The sequence below is a fragment of the Heterocephalus glaber genome, unplaced genomic scaffold (genome assembly GCF_053883595.1).
Source record: "Heterocephalus glaber isolate CG9 unplaced genomic scaffold, H.glaber_assembly_v1.0 deba00001429, whole genome shotgun sequence".
Classification (NCBI taxonomy): Eukaryota; Metazoa; Chordata; class Mammalia; order Rodentia; family Bathyergidae; genus Heterocephalus; species Heterocephalus glaber.
In genome coordinates, this window is record NW_028258294.1 from 28,212,710 (window position 1) to 28,231,265 (window position 18,556).

At 39.1% G+C, this 18,556-nt stretch overlaps 1 protein-coding gene and 1 pseudogene across 2 annotated transcripts in view; one reads left to right on the plus strand and one right to left on the minus strand.

Annotated features, from left to right (window-relative positions):
* Window positions 1–18,556, plus strand: part of LOC110344323 (high mobility group nucleosome-binding domain-containing protein 3-like) — a 638,706-nt gene that overhangs the window by 110,450 nt on the left and 509,700 nt on the right. For both annotated transcript variants that reach the window (XM_087212223.1, XM_087212224.1), the window contains one exon: window positions 394–545. The gene's annotated coding sequence lies outside the window, so the exon portion shown is untranslated. The remainder of the gene's footprint in view (window positions 1–393; window positions 546–18,556) is intronic.
* The window catches only part of LOC101723871 (phospholipase A1 member A pseudogene), a 48,126-nt pseudogene that overhangs the window by 23,349 nt on the left and 6,221 nt on the right, over window positions 1–18,556 (minus strand).

Genomic DNA, 18,556 nt, shown 5'->3' on the forward strand with positions numbered 1-18,556 from the left:
AGTCTCTCCCACACCCTGCTGAGATAACTACAAAACTTCCAGAACAGCAGAGTTATAAATGAGAACTGAAAGAGCTTGGACCCTCAAGGCTCACTTTCTGTTCTGTATCTTACTTGGATCTCATTCCACCGAGGGTGCACAACTTCCCTTTTGAAATTTAGGCCCAGGAAGCACAACATCTCCTTCCCTTCTTTATCCCTAGCATGAATGGAATTTCCTAGCATTTTCAAAGATTTTTATTAAATATTCAGGTGTAAAAAAAAAGAAAATAAAGAAAATGTCAGATGTTTAGAAACTTAAAACTTATAGGTTTGGATCTTAAGGTAACTGCTTTCCATCCCCAAGAGGCAAGCATAAATATGCAAAAATTGTGTCTGTCTTTTCTCCTTTCAGCTACTGTCATATCTCTGCATAGAAGGGATAGTTTCACTTTTTCCAAGAACAAGACAGAAGACCATTTTCAAACTCTGCTATTCCATTGTGCTCAACCATTTGGATCTGGCTTCCTGCAAGCTCTGTTAGCGATCAGTTCTGGTGATTAATAGGTAAGCTCTCCCTCATTAGGCAGGGAATGATCTTGTCTCCAGAAGACAACTGGACTTTTGCCACAAACTAAATAGAATGTCTTGGAGATCTTTTTGTATCAGCTCTATGGATCTAATTCATCCTTCTTGACAGTCACTCAGATATTCCATTGTGTGTATAACTCCACTTCATTTAACCCAACTTCAATTCCTACAGACTTTAAGAATTGATATCACTAAAGTATAAATGTATTTTTATTGATTCTTTTTTGAACATAGGAGCAGTCTGAGATTACAGGGTTACACAGTAGAAAGAAGGAATATTGGGCTCATGGGCTGGGAATACTAGCTTTGCATTATTTTGAAAGGTGGCCTCATTTCAGAGGCTTGAATGAAACTTTCTATAAATTATGGGTGAGAAATGATCTTTTCTAGGTCTGCTGGAGGGGGGGATCCATGTGTGGCCTTAGGCTCAGAGAAATCAATAATCATTAACTTGAAAGCTGGGTACATTGAAGCAACAGGTGAGCTGGTTGACCAACTTTCACAGTTTATAATTCAAATCAAAATCTTGGCTTCTAACATTTAAGCTGGTTGATGCAAAAAGCAGAGATAGTTAGTGGCAAAAACAAATGCACCAGACACCAACAATGTTAAGAGCTTATGAGCATTCAATTCCTCCACCAAATGTCTCAATCCCAGTGTGATTGTACTAAATAGCATCAGTCTTAACAGTTTGTAAAGCAATTTGCTGCCCTTCCTTGTTTTTGGGAACTCCAGACTCCCAGATAGGTTTGATTCTCTTTTCCTCCAAACTGGTGGTTTTCTGTCCACATAAAAATTCAGCTTACCTTCTATTCTTTTATTATACAAATTTGTTCTAAAAAAGATGCAAAAAGGGCTGGGGATTTAGCTCAGTGGTGACCCTGCCTGCTTTGCAAGTGCAAGGTCCTGAGTTCAAACACCGGTACCAAAAAAAAAAAAAAGATGCAAAAACTCCTTCACGTTATAATTTAAATTGCTGATAACTGCTTAAAGTGATATTAAGTAGGAAGAAGAACATATGTGCATATACATACATATATGTGTATATATGTTAATTTAAAATTTTATTATGGGAATTTTAAACATAAAATGATATACATATACATTTCTCCCTTCAAAAGCAGAGGGAAAAGCATAACAAAGCTACACACATACCTCATCAGCTTGCCATGTTTCTTCTATCACCCATGTTTTCCCTTTCTGGGTTAAGTGATTTCCCACAACCTGTGGGAAATTTCCTGTGAAAAAATTTCACAGGAAATCTAATAGGGCAATGGCTGGGAAGAGGTGCAAAGTGAGGATGCAGCAAGAAAGTTGCTGGATTGTGTAGAGGAGGAAGCAATGGCATGCACTACACACCTTTTATTTGCTGGCTCTGCTTCCAGCAGAAGGAATGAAACTATTACTCTAATGTTTTAGGCATTTACAGCCAGTGGGAAAGACTGTTTTGGAAGGAAGAGGAATTTTCATCCTCCGATCACCCCTGCTAGGTGGTTGTCTATTCCTCTACCATCCACCTTGCATCACTTGCCTAGCTCCCTGATGTGGCACATGAGTGGCAGCAGAGTGCAAGCCTTGCTGGCAGTGAGTCTCTATGGAAAGGAACAAGGCTGGGGAAGGCTTCAGGTGACAGCCTGCTGCTGCTAAGTGGGAGGAGGGAGCAGCAGAACTTGCCATTTGGAGGGACTGTGGGCTCTGAGCCTCCTGCAGGAGGATCCACAGCTGCCATTGTCATCCAAACTACACTTTCTGCTCAAAATGAAGATATCATGGAGACAGAAGGAAATGCCAGTCATGTTCTTCAATTTTCTAGATTTTCCCAGCAGCAGCAGTTTTGTTCCCAAAATTCCTGTGTGGCCCAAGGGCACCCTTTTTCTTTTTTTTTTTTCTTTTCTTTTTTTGTGTGTGGCAGTACTAGAAAACAAGAGGTAGTTGTCTGTGTGCTGTGTGTAGGATATAGGTGAAGGGGTGAAGGCATGTGGGGCTGGTGTATCCAGTGATGTTATTGGAAACTGCTGCCAAACACTTTCCTCTGTGATAGCTTCTGTGTCCTAGAAGTGTTTGCAAGATTAGTTGTTATTTAAGGAATAGGTTTTTTGGGGTGGGTTTCCTAGCATTTGTTATAAGGCTGGAAATGATGGTTTCCATTCACTGTTGAATCTGATGGGATGGCTGGAACCCAGACGGCTCCAGTAGGGCTCACAGGCTGCACAGACAGGTTCATTGTATTCTGGGCTTACATGGCTTTCACCACTCATGTGCCACTCACAGAACATTAAAGGCATTTCAGAGAGAATCATGTTCACAGTGAGATCTGCTCTTGGCCACATGGTCCTTGCTCATATCTGGTGAACTGTTTTTAGAGCTAATGAACTCATGAAGACTATTAACTCTGATTTAAGCTAAACAGAATCCACAGGTCCTCTACTTCAGCATTTTCTATAGCACTTTCTTCTGAGCACCAATTCAATGGGCAGGGGATATTTAGGGAGGCTTTACTCCATCCCTTCTATGGTTGGGAGAGGCTGTCATAAAGTAAATTGGAAAACTGAGTTGAGCAGGTCTCTTTGCTGTAGAACTTCTCAGGATTTTTATTATACTGACGTGCATTATGACTTTCTAAAAGAAGGCTACAGTGTGCTATGTTCCTATAGTCTGTTTAGCAATAGAGCCCTTGTTACAGATGTTTCCCCAAACATACTATGTTAGTCAGCTTTTCATTACTATAAACAATACCTGAGATAATCAACTTATAAAAACAACAGGTTTATTTTGGTTATTTATTAGAGATTCCAATCTGTGATCACTTGGCTTGGGGGAGATAGTACATCATGGTGGGAACTCCTGGTGAAGCAAAACTGCTTGCTTTATGGCCAGGAACAAAACAAAAGAAGAACAGAGCAGAGGAGGAGGCTTCTGGGCTGTGATAGCACCACTTCCAGCACAGAGGAGGTGACCTGTGTGGGTGCCAGCAGCAGCCACCCTCCCAACCCCACTGTGAAATGAGAAGACATGTAAACAAGCCACCAAACCAGACTTCCAGATCACCTAGAGCAACACCAAAGGGTAACGAGATGGAAAACTCTGATAATCAACCATCTGGATTCCCTGAACTGGCAACAAAAGAGGAACTGGAAAAAATGAAATCAGAAATAATTTCTCAGATAACAGCAGAGATTGTGCACATAGTGCAAGACATGATTAATAAATCTAGAGTGGACACAAATAAAAAATAGAGGAGCTGAGGAACATGATGGAATCCTAACATAGGAAACAAATGGAATCCATAAAACAGATGCAAACAGATTTCCAGGAGATTAAAAACTCCATTGAAAGTTTACACAGTGGAATGAGACAATGTGAGGACAGAATTTCAGATGTAGAAGATAAGATTGCAATTAGTAATCAGGAAAAGAAAAATTTCTTTAAAATAGTAAGGGACCCCAAGACATAAATGAATAGCTTCTAGACAATGCAAAGAAGAAAAACATAAGACTGATCAGAGTCAATGAAGAAACAGGAGAAAGTGCAGATGACATAAAAAAAATGTTCACAGAAGTGATGGCAGACAACTTCGAAGCAGGGGAAAAGAACTTGACATACAGATAAGTGAGGCATATGGGACTCCAACTAGCCTTGATAAAAAAAAATCTACACATAGGCATATAATAGCTAGGATTCCAGAAATTCAACAGAAGAAAAAAATTCTACAAGCAGTGAGAGAAAAGAAACAAATCACATACAAAGGAAAGCCCATCAGAATCACAGCAGACTTCTCAATGCAAACCCTCAAGGCAAGAAGAGCTTGGAGTGACATATTTCAAGCCCTAAAGGAAAACAGCTTCCAACCCAGATTGATGTACCCTGCAAAACTATCTTTCAAAATTGATGGAGAAATAAGATACTTTCATGACAAACAGCTACTTAGCAACTTCATGAATACCAAAGTAGCACTCCAAAATTTTTAAACAATATGCTAGGAAAAGAAATTGAGGATCACAACCCTAGGAAGCCCAGCAGAATGAATCCATTGGGCATGACAAGAGATTAAAGAGAAAGGGGGGAGAATCCAAAAGAAAAAGTCATGACAGTGATGAGTCAATACATATCAGTTATAACCATCAATGTTAATGTTCTCAATTCACCAATCAAAACAATAGACTGGCAGAATGGGTCAAGAAGCAGGATCCAACAATGGGCTGCATACAAGAAACACACTTAATTCAAAAAGAAACTCATAGACTGAAAGTTAAAGGGTGCAAAATATTACTCCATGTGACAGGAACCTGAAAAAAAGCAGGAGTAGCTATCCTCTTTGCAGATCAAGTGGATTTCAAACCAACACTGATTAAGGGAGACAAAGAAGGACATTACATCCTTGTAAAGGGAACAATATATATGCAATAAACACTAGTCTGCCCAACTATATAAAACAAATATTAATAGACATGAAAAATCAAATAAGCACTAATACTATAGTAGTGGGGAACCTTAATACCCCACTGTCACAAATAGTTAGATAAACTAGACATAAAATAAGTAATGAAATAGTAGAACTCAATCAAAGTCTTGAACAAATGAACTTAACAGATGTTTACAGAGTGTTCCACCCCACCAAATCAGAATACACTTTCGTTTCAGCTGCACACAGGTCATTCTCCAAAATAGACCACATACTCGCTAATAGAACATGTTTGGGTAAGTGCAAAGGAATTGAAGTTATCCCCTGTATATTATCAGACCATAGTGTAATGAAATTGGAGATCAATAGCAAAAGAAACCACAAAAATTTCACAATCACATGGAAATTGAACAATATACTTCTGAATAACCAATGGGTCACAGAGGAAATTAAAGAAGAAATCAGACAGTTCCTTCAATTAAATGACAATGACAATACAACATATTGGAATCTATGGGACACAGTGAAAGCAGTCTTACGAGGGAAATTCATAGCAGTGAATATACATATTAGGAAAACAGAGGAAGCTCAATTAAACAACCTGATGCTGAACCTCAAGCTGCTAGAAAAAAGAAGAGCAGGACAAACCCAAAGCTCATACAAGGGAGGAAATTATGAAGATCAGAGCAGAAATCAATACAATGGAGACTAAGAGAATGATGTGAAAAAAAATCAATGAAGTCAAGTGTTGGTTCTTCGAAAGAATAAACAAAATTGACAAACCCTTAGCCAAACTTATCATAAAAAGGAAAGAAAAGTCCAAAATCCATGCAATTAGGAATGAAAAGGGTGAAATTACAACAGACTGAGGAGAAATCCAGAGGATCATCAATACCTACTTCAAGAACCAATAAGATGGAAAACACAGAAGAAATGGACAGATTCCTAGATACATAAGAATTACCAAACTTGAACGAAGAAAACCTAAAAATTCTAAACAACCCAGTATCAATCAATGAAATTGAAAACATAATTAAAAACTTACCAACTAAGAAAAGCCCAGGTCCTGATGGTTTCACTGCTGAATTCTACAAGACTTTTAGAGAGGAACTACAGCCACTACTGTTTAAACTGTTCAATGAAATTGAAAGGGAAGCAATACTCTCAAATTCATTCCTGGAAGCATTGCTTTGATCCTCAAAGCACAGAAAGACCCAACTGAAAAAGAAAATGGTAGGCCAATCTCACTCATGAACATAGATGCAAAAATCCTTAATAAGATACTGGAAAAAAATGCAGAAGATCATCAAGAAGATCATACACCCTGGCCAAGTGGGATTCATCCCAGGGATGCAGGGATGGTTCAACATATGCAAATCAATCAATGTAATACACTATATCAGTAGAACCAAGGACAAAAACCCTACGAATATCTCCATAGACGCAGAAAAAGCATTTGACAAAATCCAACATGCATTTATCATAAAAACCCTACAAAAAATTGGAATAGATGGTCTCTACCTCAAACTGATAGAAGCCATCTATGAAAAACCAACAGCCATTATCATACTAAATGATAAAAAACTGAAATCCTTCACACTCAAATCAGGAACAAGACAAGGATGTCCACTATCACCACTCTTGTTCAATATAGTTCTGGAAACATTAGCCATGGCAATTAGACAAGAGAAAGAAATAAAAGGAATAAAGATAGGTAATGAAGAAGTCAAATTGTCATTATTTGCAGATGACATGATACTCTATATAGAAGACCCCAAGAACTCCACCAAAAGTCTTCTAGACTTAATAACCAGATTCAGTCAAGTAGCTGGTTACAAGGTCAACACACAAAAATCAATAGCTTTCCTCTACACGAATGACAGACTCACTGAGAGAGAAATAGGGCAAATAATTCCTTTCACAATAGCATCCAAAAAAACTGAAATACCTAGGAATCATCCTAACAAAAGAAATCAAAGACCTCTTCTCTGAAAACTATGGCACTCTGAAAAGAGAAATTGAAGATGATATCAGAAAATGGAAAAACATCCCTTGCTCCTGGGTAGGAAGGTTCAACGTAGTGAAAATGGCCATATTTTCAAAATTGCAATATAGATTCAATGTAATCCCAATTGAAATCCCAGCAGCATACTTCATGTACTTGAGAAAACAATCCAAAAATTCATTTGGAACAAGAAGTGACCTAGAATAGCAAAAGCAAATCTAGGTAACAGAGACATGGCAGGGGGTATCACAGCCCCCAACTTGAAACGGTACTACAAAGCTACTGTGATAAAAACAGCATGGTACTGGCAAAGAAGCAGACCTGAGGACCAGTGGAACAGATTAGAAGATGCAGAAACAAGTCCAGACACACTCAGCCACCTCATCTTTGACAAATTAGCCAAACACCCTCACTGAAGGAAAGATAGCATCTTTTTAAAAAAATTCTTTTATTGGTACATTTTAGGTATACAACACATTTACTTTTATCATTGTGAAGTTGTACCTTTACATATGCATCTTGGGTCTTATTTTTCCCCATTCCTACCCCTCCCTTCACCACCTCCACTCTTCCCTATTTACAAATACTTTGTTTCCATTTCTCATAATTTTTCCTTTCCCTTCTTTCCTTTCCCTTGTCCCTCCCACTTCCCCTACCCCTTTGGACCTTTTCTTCCTATTTTGCATTATCAATTATTCATTCTAATCATTGGTACATTTTAGGTATACAATATAATGACATTCATCATTGGAAATTTGCACCTTTACATAATCTCTCTTGGTGATAGCCTGTTTAATAAATGGTGCTGGAAAAATTGGGTATTAACGTGTCAAAGATTAAAGCTAGACCTATATCTCTCACCATGCACTAAACTAAAATCCAAATGGATTAAAGATCTAAATATTAAAACAGAAATGCTGAATCGCCTGGAACAGAGGTTAGGTAGAACTCTTGAAGACATTGGTGTAGGAAAAGATTTTATGATCAAAACCTCAGTAGCCCGTGAACTAGCACAAACAATCAACAAATGGGATATCTTCTTACTAAAATTTTCTGCACAGCAAGAGAAACCACCAGCCAGGTGAAGAGACATGGAAAAAATTTTCACCTGCCATTACTCAGACAAAGGTCTACTATCTAGAATCTATAAAGAACTTAAAAATATCAGACTTCACAAAATTAAAGACCCAATCAAAAAATGGGCATCTGAAATGAAGAGACATTTCTCAGAACAAGAAGTAGAAATAGCAAATAAATATATAAAAATTGTTCCAAATCACTGGTCATTTGAGAGATGCAAATGAAAACAATGCTGAGATTCCACCTCACCTCAGAAAGAATGGCTGCTATCATGAAATCAACCAATAACAAAGGCTTGCTGGGCTATGGGGAAAGACGAACACTGCTTCACTGCTGGTGGGAGTGCGGACTGGTGCAACCAGTGTGGAAATCAGTATGGAGATACCTCAAAGAACTAGGACTGGAAGTCCCATTTGACCCAGCTATTCCCCTGCTTGATATCTTCCCCAAAGAATTGAAAGAATCATACCGCAGTGATATATGCGCACCCATGTTCATAGCAGCATAGTTTGTAATAGCTAAAACTTGGACAGTCCAAATGCCCATCAAGTGGAGACTAGATAAAGAAAATGTGCATTTAAAAAATAAAATGGAGTACTACTCAGCCATAAAAAATGAGAAATTAGAGATATTTATAGCTAAATGGATGCACATTGAGTTGATACTCTTATTTTATTAAATTCTTTTATTGGTACATTGTAGGTATACAACACAATTACATTTCTCATTGGGAATTGTACCTTTACATAATGCATCTTGGTTCTTATTTTTTCCCCATTCCTAGCCCTCCCTTCACGCCCTCCACCCTTCCCTATTTACAAAGACTTTATTTCCATTTTTTCCATTTCTCATCATTTTTCCTTTCCCTTCTTTCCTTTCCTCTACCCCTCCCACTACCCCTACCCCTTTGGACCTTTTCTTCCTATTTTACATTATCGATTATTCATTCTAATCATTGGTACATTTTAGGTATACAATATAATGACATTCATCATTGGAAATTTGCACCTTTACATAGTCTCTCTTGGTTCTTATTTTTCAACCTTGCCCTGCCCTCCCTTCAACCCCTCCAGTCCTCCCTATTTACAAAGATTTTGTTCCTATTTTTCCATTTTCTCATATTAATCCCATTCCCTTCTATCCTTTTCCCTAGCCCTCCCACTTCCTTCCCCTTTGCCCCTTTTCTTCCTATTTCACATTACCTATTATACATTTAGTCCTTATTTACACTTTCAGTTTCTCACACCAGAGAAACTATTTGGTATTTATACATGTGTGTCCTATTTATTTCACTTAAGAGTATCGCCTCAATGTGCATCCACTTAGCTAATTTCTCATTTTTTATGGCTGAGTAGTACTCCATTTTATAAAAAAACCACATTTTCTTTATCCAGTCTCCAGTTGATGGGCATTTGGGCTGTTTCCAAGTTTTAGCTATTATAAACTGTGCTGCTATGAACATGGGTGCACATATATCACTGTGGTATGATTCTTTTAATTCTTTGGGGAAGATCCCCAGCAGTGGAATAGCAGAGTCAAATGGGACTTCCAGTCCTAGTTCTTTGAGGTATCTCCATACTGATTTCCACAGTGGTTGCACCAGTCTACACTCCCACCAGCAGTGGAGCAGGGTTCCTCTTTCCCCACAGCCCCACCAGCATTTGTTATTGGTTGATTTCATGATAGCAGCCATTCTTTCTGGAGTGAAGTGGAATCTCAGCATTGTTTTCATTTGCATCTCTCGAATGAAGAGTTGATACTCTTAAGTGCAATAAATAGCACACACATATGTAAATACCAAATAGTTTCTGTAGTGTGAGAAACTGAAAGTGTAAATAAGGACTAGAAGGTGTAATATACAATGTGAATTAGGAAGAAAAGGCACAAAGCATAAGGGGAAATGGGAGGTTTAGGGGAAAGTAAAGAAGGGAATGGAATTAATATGAGAAAATGAAAAAATGGAAACAAAGTCTTTGTACATAGGGATGGATGGAGGGGTTAAAGGGAGGGCAGGGGAAGTGGGAAAAATAAGAACCAGGAGAGATTATGTAAAGGTGCAAATTTCAAGTGATGAATGTCATTATGTTGTATACCTAAAATGTACCAATAAAATTAAATTACATAAAATAGAAGAAAAAATCCCATTATTCCTTTTGAAGCATGCTCCTAGTGATTTCCCACTAGACTGTGCTTCTTCAGTGTTCCAAACTTCCCTGTAGTGCCTTTCTGAGAGACCAATCCTCCAACAAATGGGCCTTTGGGGAACATTTAAGATCCAAAGCACAGCATATAGTTTGGGAAGCAGAATCTTACTTGAATGATGATTTTCAATTCTGCTGATTTTCAAAGTTGTCAACACCAAAGTGTCAAAGCCTGGCATCTTTCAGGTTGTCTGTAAATGTGATTTTCCTCATTTATTTGGCTCATATTATATCAGAACTAGTATGATATTTATATTGTCATAAGATCCCTCCTCCAAAACAAGAAAGAAAAATCAATTTGTATCTGTGTAATTTAACTTAGGGACCTAGGCACATTCTTACTGTGAAAGATAGGCTCCCCAGTTTATAGTTGGAGACACTAAAGCTCAGAGAGGTTTGGCCATTGATTCAGGGTGTCATAGCTTGGACAGAAATGCACACTTGGGGTTGTCTAGTCTGAGAGGCTATTTTCCTTTCTCTCAGCAGGTGAAGAAAGGGTGGATTAAAAAATATTTTTATTTCTTGTCTGTCTTGCCCACAAATTTATTATTTTATTTTTTTAGTACATGTGCATTGTACATAGTGTTTACATTGCTTGTGGGGAATTGGTACACACACATAACACATCTTAATTCTCTTTTCGTCTCCTTTCCTTTCCTTCTCTCCCCCCTCCACCCATCCTTGATTCCTTTCCTTTTTTTGGTACCTGTTTGTGGTACAGACTGTTTATATTCCTTTGGGTATATGTACAGGACACACCCCAGTCCCTTCTCTTCATTAACTATCCCTCCTCTCCTTCCCTCCTCTTTCTCTTGATCCCCTTCCCCTTAATTCTCTGAAGGCAGGGACTTTCTTTGGTTTCCTTCTATATTCCTAGTGCCTAGCACCTAGTAGGTGCTCTGTGAATACTCACTGAATAAAGGGACCAGTATCTTCTCATCCACACAGTGAATAGATATCAAATGTTTTCCCCGTGTCCCTGAGGAGGTGAGACTGAGATAGTGCAGCTGAAATTACAAACTTGGTAAGGTGAGTCAAATAATAAAGCTGGGGTTTTTTTGAGGGACAGAGAAAAAGCACTTAGCTCTGTGGGAGTTCTTGAGTGTTGCCTTAGAATTATGACTTCTTTTAAATTTGAAAGAAGGAGAAGAATATTGACTACACATGTCTAGGGAAATCATAATTAAAGTAGTATGGAAAGCTATGTCGAGAGGAGCAGTCCCCCCTCCATCTCGATCGCTGTTCCTGTTCTCCATGGTCTTTGTGGAGGGGGCTGAGGAAAGGTGGTTCTTTTGCTCATTACTCAAATAATATGCTTGCATTTCTATTTTTGATTTATCAATGTGAAGAAGTAGCTATTGACGCTTCACTCTGATAGATGAAGCATGTATCTTCTCCAACTTCTTCCGGCCAATTTTTGTTATATTTTTCTTTTTCTATTTATTTCTTCTATGATTGGAAATAATGTGCCTAAACCTTCATTTCTTGATTTATGAAGTTATTCTCTCATATTTCTCCACCATGTCACAGAGGAAATTAACACCCAATTGCCTCCTTTTTCGTCCTTCCAATATTGGTCAATGCTAACTATATTTTGACATCGTAATGTTTAAAACAGTTGCTTATTATACTGTAAACATAATTAGTCCTTTCATTCCTTGTTTACATATAAGTTGATTCTGAAAATTGAAGAGCAATACATAGCTTTAACAATATTTGATTTTGTAAATATTATCCACCTCAAAATCAGAGGGTATTTGGCCTTATGGAGCACAAAATGCAAACCTGTGTCACTAAATCTTTGCTGCTCAAAGGAGGTCATTCCAAGCATCAAGGTCAAAGGGACTCCTGATTTATGCTATCAGTTCTTCAAAATAATAACTCATTTTCATTTGTTTTCTATCGGGAATGTGACTTTTACCCCAGAGTTTTTAATTGCATGTATCTGTTTTCTTGTTGACATACCCTGTTCACCATATTACCAAGCATATCCAACTTCCTAATCATTCTATTTGGAAAATGTCCAGTTTGGAACAGACTTCTTTCTATCTGTGTTATCCTGAACTATTTTACCATACTCCTTAGCTTACTGTTTATTGGGTCCCACATTTTTTTTCTTGGATTTGAGACTGAATATATAAACAGGCAATGGGCCAACAATATAAAATGACAGAACTTTGGTTCCCACCCAACTTGCAGCAACCAGCCCCGGAAACCAACTTGCTACTTACAGCAACCAGCCCAGAGAGCTGAGTTACTATCTATACATCAGACTGAAGCAAAGTCAGGCCACTGTCTCTAGCAATCAGGAAGCTAGACAGTAACTTCTGTAGCAATAGGCCCTGAGCATTCAGGACTTGATTAAAATCTAACAGTATCCCTAGCTTTTGTCCACAGTTCCAACTTGGGACCAACGAGCGAAAGCCAAATATGCACACCTTACCATTACCACAGGATGCCTTCTTCCAGTTAGTTGCTCTGTGGCTTACCCATGCCAACAGCCCCCAGTCAGGGCACATATCAGGTGTTTCCCTTTTCTCATTCTAAAGCTTCCCTGTTTTCAATTCTCCAACAAAATGAAACTGATGGTAGTTGACTCTCTTGCTACAGAAATCTTGGCATAAATAGCTTTTTCTTGTTCTCATTAGTTGGTGTTATATTTTCCCTATAGATTTTTGTTTGTTTACTTTTATGGAGCAGAGCCTTGTGTAACTCTTTTCAAGTAAAAAATTTGGATCCTGGCAAGTCTGAAAATATCCTTATCTTGTCCTTTTACTTGGCTGACTTCTGGATTTAAAATGTTACTTAAAATCTGTAGGTATTACTTCACTGTCATCTAGAATCCATAGTTGTTGTTGAGTGAATTAGCAATCCTTTGTAGGTAAACTGTTGCCTGTGGTAGTTTTAGAAATTTCTCTTTATCCATGTCCTGAAATTCCATGAAGATATATATGTCTAGATATTGGTCTTTTTAGGATCATCTTGCCCAGGCTCTTTCAGCATAAAGACATCAAAAATATTTATTTGAGTTTTTCCTCTCTCTCTTTTATGTCTCTCTGGAGTTATGAGATGGATATGAGATGGATAATGGCTCTGGTTAATCTCCTGTGCCTCTCAATTTTTCTCTCACTATGTCTTTGCCATCTTACTTCTTTGTAAGTATTTCCCAGTGTTTTCTTGTATTTCATCATACAGATATATTTTCATAACACCGTATTCCTTTTTTTCTTTTTTGGTGGTACTGAGGATTGAACCCAGGGCCTTGCACATGAACTTTACCCTCAGCCCAAGCACTGTCTTCTATGAATGCAGTTTCTTCTCAAAGCTCCTTGAGGTTACTAAATTGCATTCTTGAAAGGTATTTCCTCTATTACTTCGGTTTCTTCAGGGGCCTGTTTATTCCTTTGTATTCTTCTGGAGGATCTTCTGATCCTTTATTGTCCATGCATATTTATGAGTGTAGGGCCAGGTTGATTAATACAGGTAGCTTGCTTGTAGGTTTCCTTTGCTTTTACCTTTTCCCTGCAGGTGGGTGGGCATTTGTACTGGTGGCTTCATTTTAGGATCAGTGAATGAAGAGCAGCATGCAAAATTGGATGGCCCTACTTTGGGATGCCATTTCACTGTAAAAGTCCTTCCCACTTCAGGAAAGACTTCTGATTTTCTCAGATTTTTCAGCTTCAGCCTGGTTGGCTAAATGCTGGAGAGATGGACTTTTGGAGTCTTCTGAGAACCTGGCTTCACCAGTGACCTGCATAGCAGCTCATGTGCCATTCTAGGTCTCTAGACACTGATTCTGGGTGGGGAGTCTTTGCCTTCAAATGGCTCTGTCACTGTTGTTTGCTGGTGGTATAACTTGTCTTTTTTTTTTTTTTTTAACCATCTCCTGTTCTCAATACCTTTATAAATTTATTTCCTGTTGTACTTTTTAATTGTCATTTTGGTGGATGTTGGGAGGGGTCTGTTTTAATGGATTCAAGTGCTTTGTTTTGTTAGACTCAGAATGAAGTAGTTAGAACAAATATTCTATGACCAAAGGCAAATCAATTCATCTTATGTTTTATTACTATCACTGGAAGCACCCTCCAAACCACAAAAAGACAGAGAACACAGGATAAAGGGGTAAAGACAAACAGAAGTGGGAGTCCTTTTGCTCTTTCCTGTGTCCAGGTGACATAGTAAATGGTAAGACCCTACGTGAATTCACCTGTGGCCCTGGGAGATTTGCTGGGTTCTACCACATTCCCACAACCCTGAGGGTGGTCAAATGATATTGTATAGAAGCTGGAGGAATTTGCTAGAGTGGGCAACCAGAATTTATTTCCATATCTCCTAGATGCTTCCCTCTAGCAAAAGTCGAAGTTATAATAACCTAGATTTGTAATAACAACATATATATATATATATATATATATAAACATATATATATATATGTATTTCCCAGGAAATTTAAAATACATTCATAAACAACTTGGCAGAAAAGGGGGAAAAAGAACTCTGCAACAAAGATGGTTTGGTCATTTTTTGAACTGCTTGGAAAAAGAAGACCTTGATGTTAATTTTTTTGTATATTGTGCATAGATTGTGAGGGGAGAATAGAAAACATTGTCTAGTGTCCAGTATAGAGAATGGCTAGGATATTCTTCATATTCTACCATGAAAGAAACTAAAGGGCAGTGATGCTAAAACATCAGTCTGTGGAGTCTGCAGAATCAGTGGTCCTCACACCATGGCAGCATTGGTCTGTGTGAATACTGTGTCATCTGTTGTAGCAAACTTAAGTACATGCCAGAGTCACACAGCCACCCAGGGGCTGAGCTGTGATTCAGACACAGGACTCCCTGACCTCAAATCCTGTGTTCTTTCTTCATACACATAATGATAATTGTCTCACATCATTTCTCTAAAGAATTTAACACCAGGGGGCAAGGATGACATGCCACTCAGCCATGAACACTGGTGTTACTAAACTGCACTGTGCCATTGTGGTTCCTGGGAGGGACTGATTGGAGGGATCAAATTGAAACACGGGGAAGGCAGAGATGGGCAGTGTCCTGTCTGCATTTCCTCCCAGCTTCAAGGAGACACTGACTGACTTAGCCTAGGTTCAATGCAGTATTTACTGTTGAATGAATGAGTTGATGCAGTTGGAAGAGGTTTTGTGTAGAAAGCAGGATTTGGGCTGGGCTTTGAAGGACTGTACATCCTGGAGGGTGGAGAAGGTAGGAAGGGCCTTTGGGAGCATTAAAGACAGGACAAAGCATATCAGGCCGGTAGGGACAGACAATGGGGTTGCAAACCCAGGGCAAGTCAACCTGAAAAAGTAGCAAAGACCAGAGTATGGCAAATCCTAAACATCAGTAATAGGGCCTGCCTTAGTCACTTGCTTGTTGCTGGGATAAAATACCAACACCCATAACTTAAATAAGGAGGGGAGGATTATTTTGGCTCACATTTGGAGTCCATGGCTCCAAACCAGAAATGGTATGGCAGAAGGGCCTAGTGCTCCTCATGCCATGGCAGCGGGGCAGCAGAGTAAGAATGGAGGAGCTGGGGACAAGCACACACTTTTCCAGATCATGCTCCCGGTTACCTACCTCTAACCAGGCCCCACCTTCTGTTAGCACTTCAGCTAAGAACTCATTGTGGTAGATCAATCCTTTTACACACATTAGAATTTTGGGGGAAGAAAGAGTGGCTGCTATCAAGAAATCAACCAATAACAAATGCTGGTGGGGTTGTGGGGAGAAAGGAACCCTTCTCCATTGTTGGTGGGAGTGCAGACTGGTGCATCCACTGTGGAAGTCAGTGTGGAGATACCTCAAAGAACTAGGACTAGAGGTCCCATTTGACCTAGCTATTCCCCTGCTGGGTACTTTCCCAAAAGAATTAAAAGAATCATACCACAGAGATATATGTGTACCAATGTTTATAGCGGCACAGTTTGTAATAGCTAAAGCTTGGAAACAGCCCAAGTGCCCATCAACTGGAAACTGGATAAAGAATATGTTGTTTTTTTATAAAATGGAGTACTACTCAGCCATAAGGAATGAGAAACTGGAGTCATTTATAGCTAAATGGATGCATATTGAGGCCATACTCTTAAGTGAAATAAATAGGACACACATGTTTAAATACTGAATAGTTTCTCTAGTGTGAGAAACTGAGAGTGTAAATAAGGATTAAAGGGATTAATAACTAACAATTGATATTTTGAAATAGGAAAAGGTCCAAAGTTGTAGAAGTGGTGGGAGGAGATGGGGAAAAGGAAGAATGGAAAGGAAAAGTTATGAGAAAAGAAAAAAAAAACTGGAAACCAAGTCTGTGTAAATAGGGAAGGGTGGAGGGGTGAAGGGCGCACAGGTAATGGGGAAAAAAATAAGAACCAAGACACATCATGTACAGGTACGAGCACCCAGTGATAAATGTAAACATATTGTATACCTAAAATGTACCAATAAAAGAATTTAAGCAAAAAGAAAAGAATTTGGGGGGACATTTTTGATGTAAACCATAACAGGGCCTGTTAGAGAGTAATAGGGAGTGGAAGAGAAAGTGATGAAGGCATCAATTAGGGAGAAAATTGTACTGTCTTTAGATGGGCAGCCAGATGAAGATATTTTGATTTCTGAGATCCCTAAAGATGAATAAAGTTAGCTAATCTAATGAATTAGTAATAATAGCTATTTTTCTGTGTCCTTACTATGATCCATAGTTTTTGCTAAGTGCTTTATAAACAAGACTGAATTCGCTTTACTTCAGTTTGTGAGGTAGATGTCATTTTCCCTATTTCTAGAGAGGAGAAAATAGGGGCTACAAGAAACTCAGAGAGGTTAAGAAACTTCCTTTATCAGTCAGCTTTCCATCACTATAAAGAAATATCTGAGAAAACTGACTCACGAGAAAAGACTTATTTTACCTCCAAGTTCTGGAGTTTCCAGTCCCTTATTGATTGATCTCATGGCTTTGGGCCTGTGGTGAGGCAGGACATCATGGTGAAGATGTGTGGCAGAACGAAACAGCTCACTTTGTAGCGAGGAAGTGAAAGAGAGAGAAAAGAAGAGGACAAGGTCCTGATGACATTTTGGAAGGTTTCTCTTCCTAAAAGCTGGCACCTCTCAATAGTACCTCCCTGGGACCAAGCCTTCAACTCATGGATCTTTGGAGGTGTTGAACATTCAAACTATAGTACTTTCCCTGGGTCACACAGCTAGCAAAGGACACAGCAGGGAGCCAAAGCAAGGTGTGTCCGACTACTCTTCAGTTAATGCCCAGGGTTGACCGTGCTCCAGAACAGGTGCCTCTTACTCATAACGCAATAATGGGAGTCTCTGGTGAACTGGAGGCATGTCTGGTTGCTGTGTCCTTCAAGAGGCAGAGTCCTGTGGGTTTCTAGGAAGAGCATGCTCATCCTGCTGAGGGCCAGTTTGGCATAGCTTGACTGATGCTGTGTTACAACAGAACATAGAGCTGCAGTCCTCAAGGTCAATCCTCACCACATTTCTCTATGATTCTATTGCTCAAAGGGTTGGAAACAATCTCAAAGAAATAAATGAAGAAACAAAATATTTGCTCTTTCCTATTAAGTCTTGGCTGGGAGTCTTTCTTCCATATTCCTCACAGGCAAAATGGAATTTGCAGGAGCAGATTAGCATTTCAAACTGGTTCTTGCAATTAGACCCGAGCACCTGGTTTTGCAATAACTCTCATTTTCTGTGTGTGCTGAGGGGTTCTTGAAATTCCCATGCTTGATGGCTTTCCCTAATGGCTGGTCACCAGCTGTTATGTTGGCATGTTACACGACAATTTATTGCTGATCCCCACTGGCACTTGGCAAAGGCCCCACGAGAAGCAAGTACCAGGTAAATGCTGACACCTTCTCTTCTTGCTGTCACATGGGGGCAGGATCCTCTTCAGTGATAAGAGGCTCAGCTTAGGGAAGAATGTCAGGAGCTACAGACCCTGGAAGTTAGCAAAAGAATCCTTTCTGCCTCAGCATCTGGGCCAATCCATCAAAGCCAAAGTTGTAAGGCACAATTCGTGGAAGAGAGATTGTCAGATGTATTATTGGTGAATCTGCACATTGCTTTGTAAAGCCCTTAGGTACACACCATCATTTGTGAGTTTTACACCAATGTTATTGACGACTGAGAGAGCAAATCATTTAACAACCACAGCCCCAAACAAAAATCTAGGATTTAGACAGAAAGATATAGCAGACATTTATCACTCCCCTCCCCAGCTCCCTAACTAACAAGCCATCTCCTACTATGAGTAATAATGGTGGGATGTAGGGTTC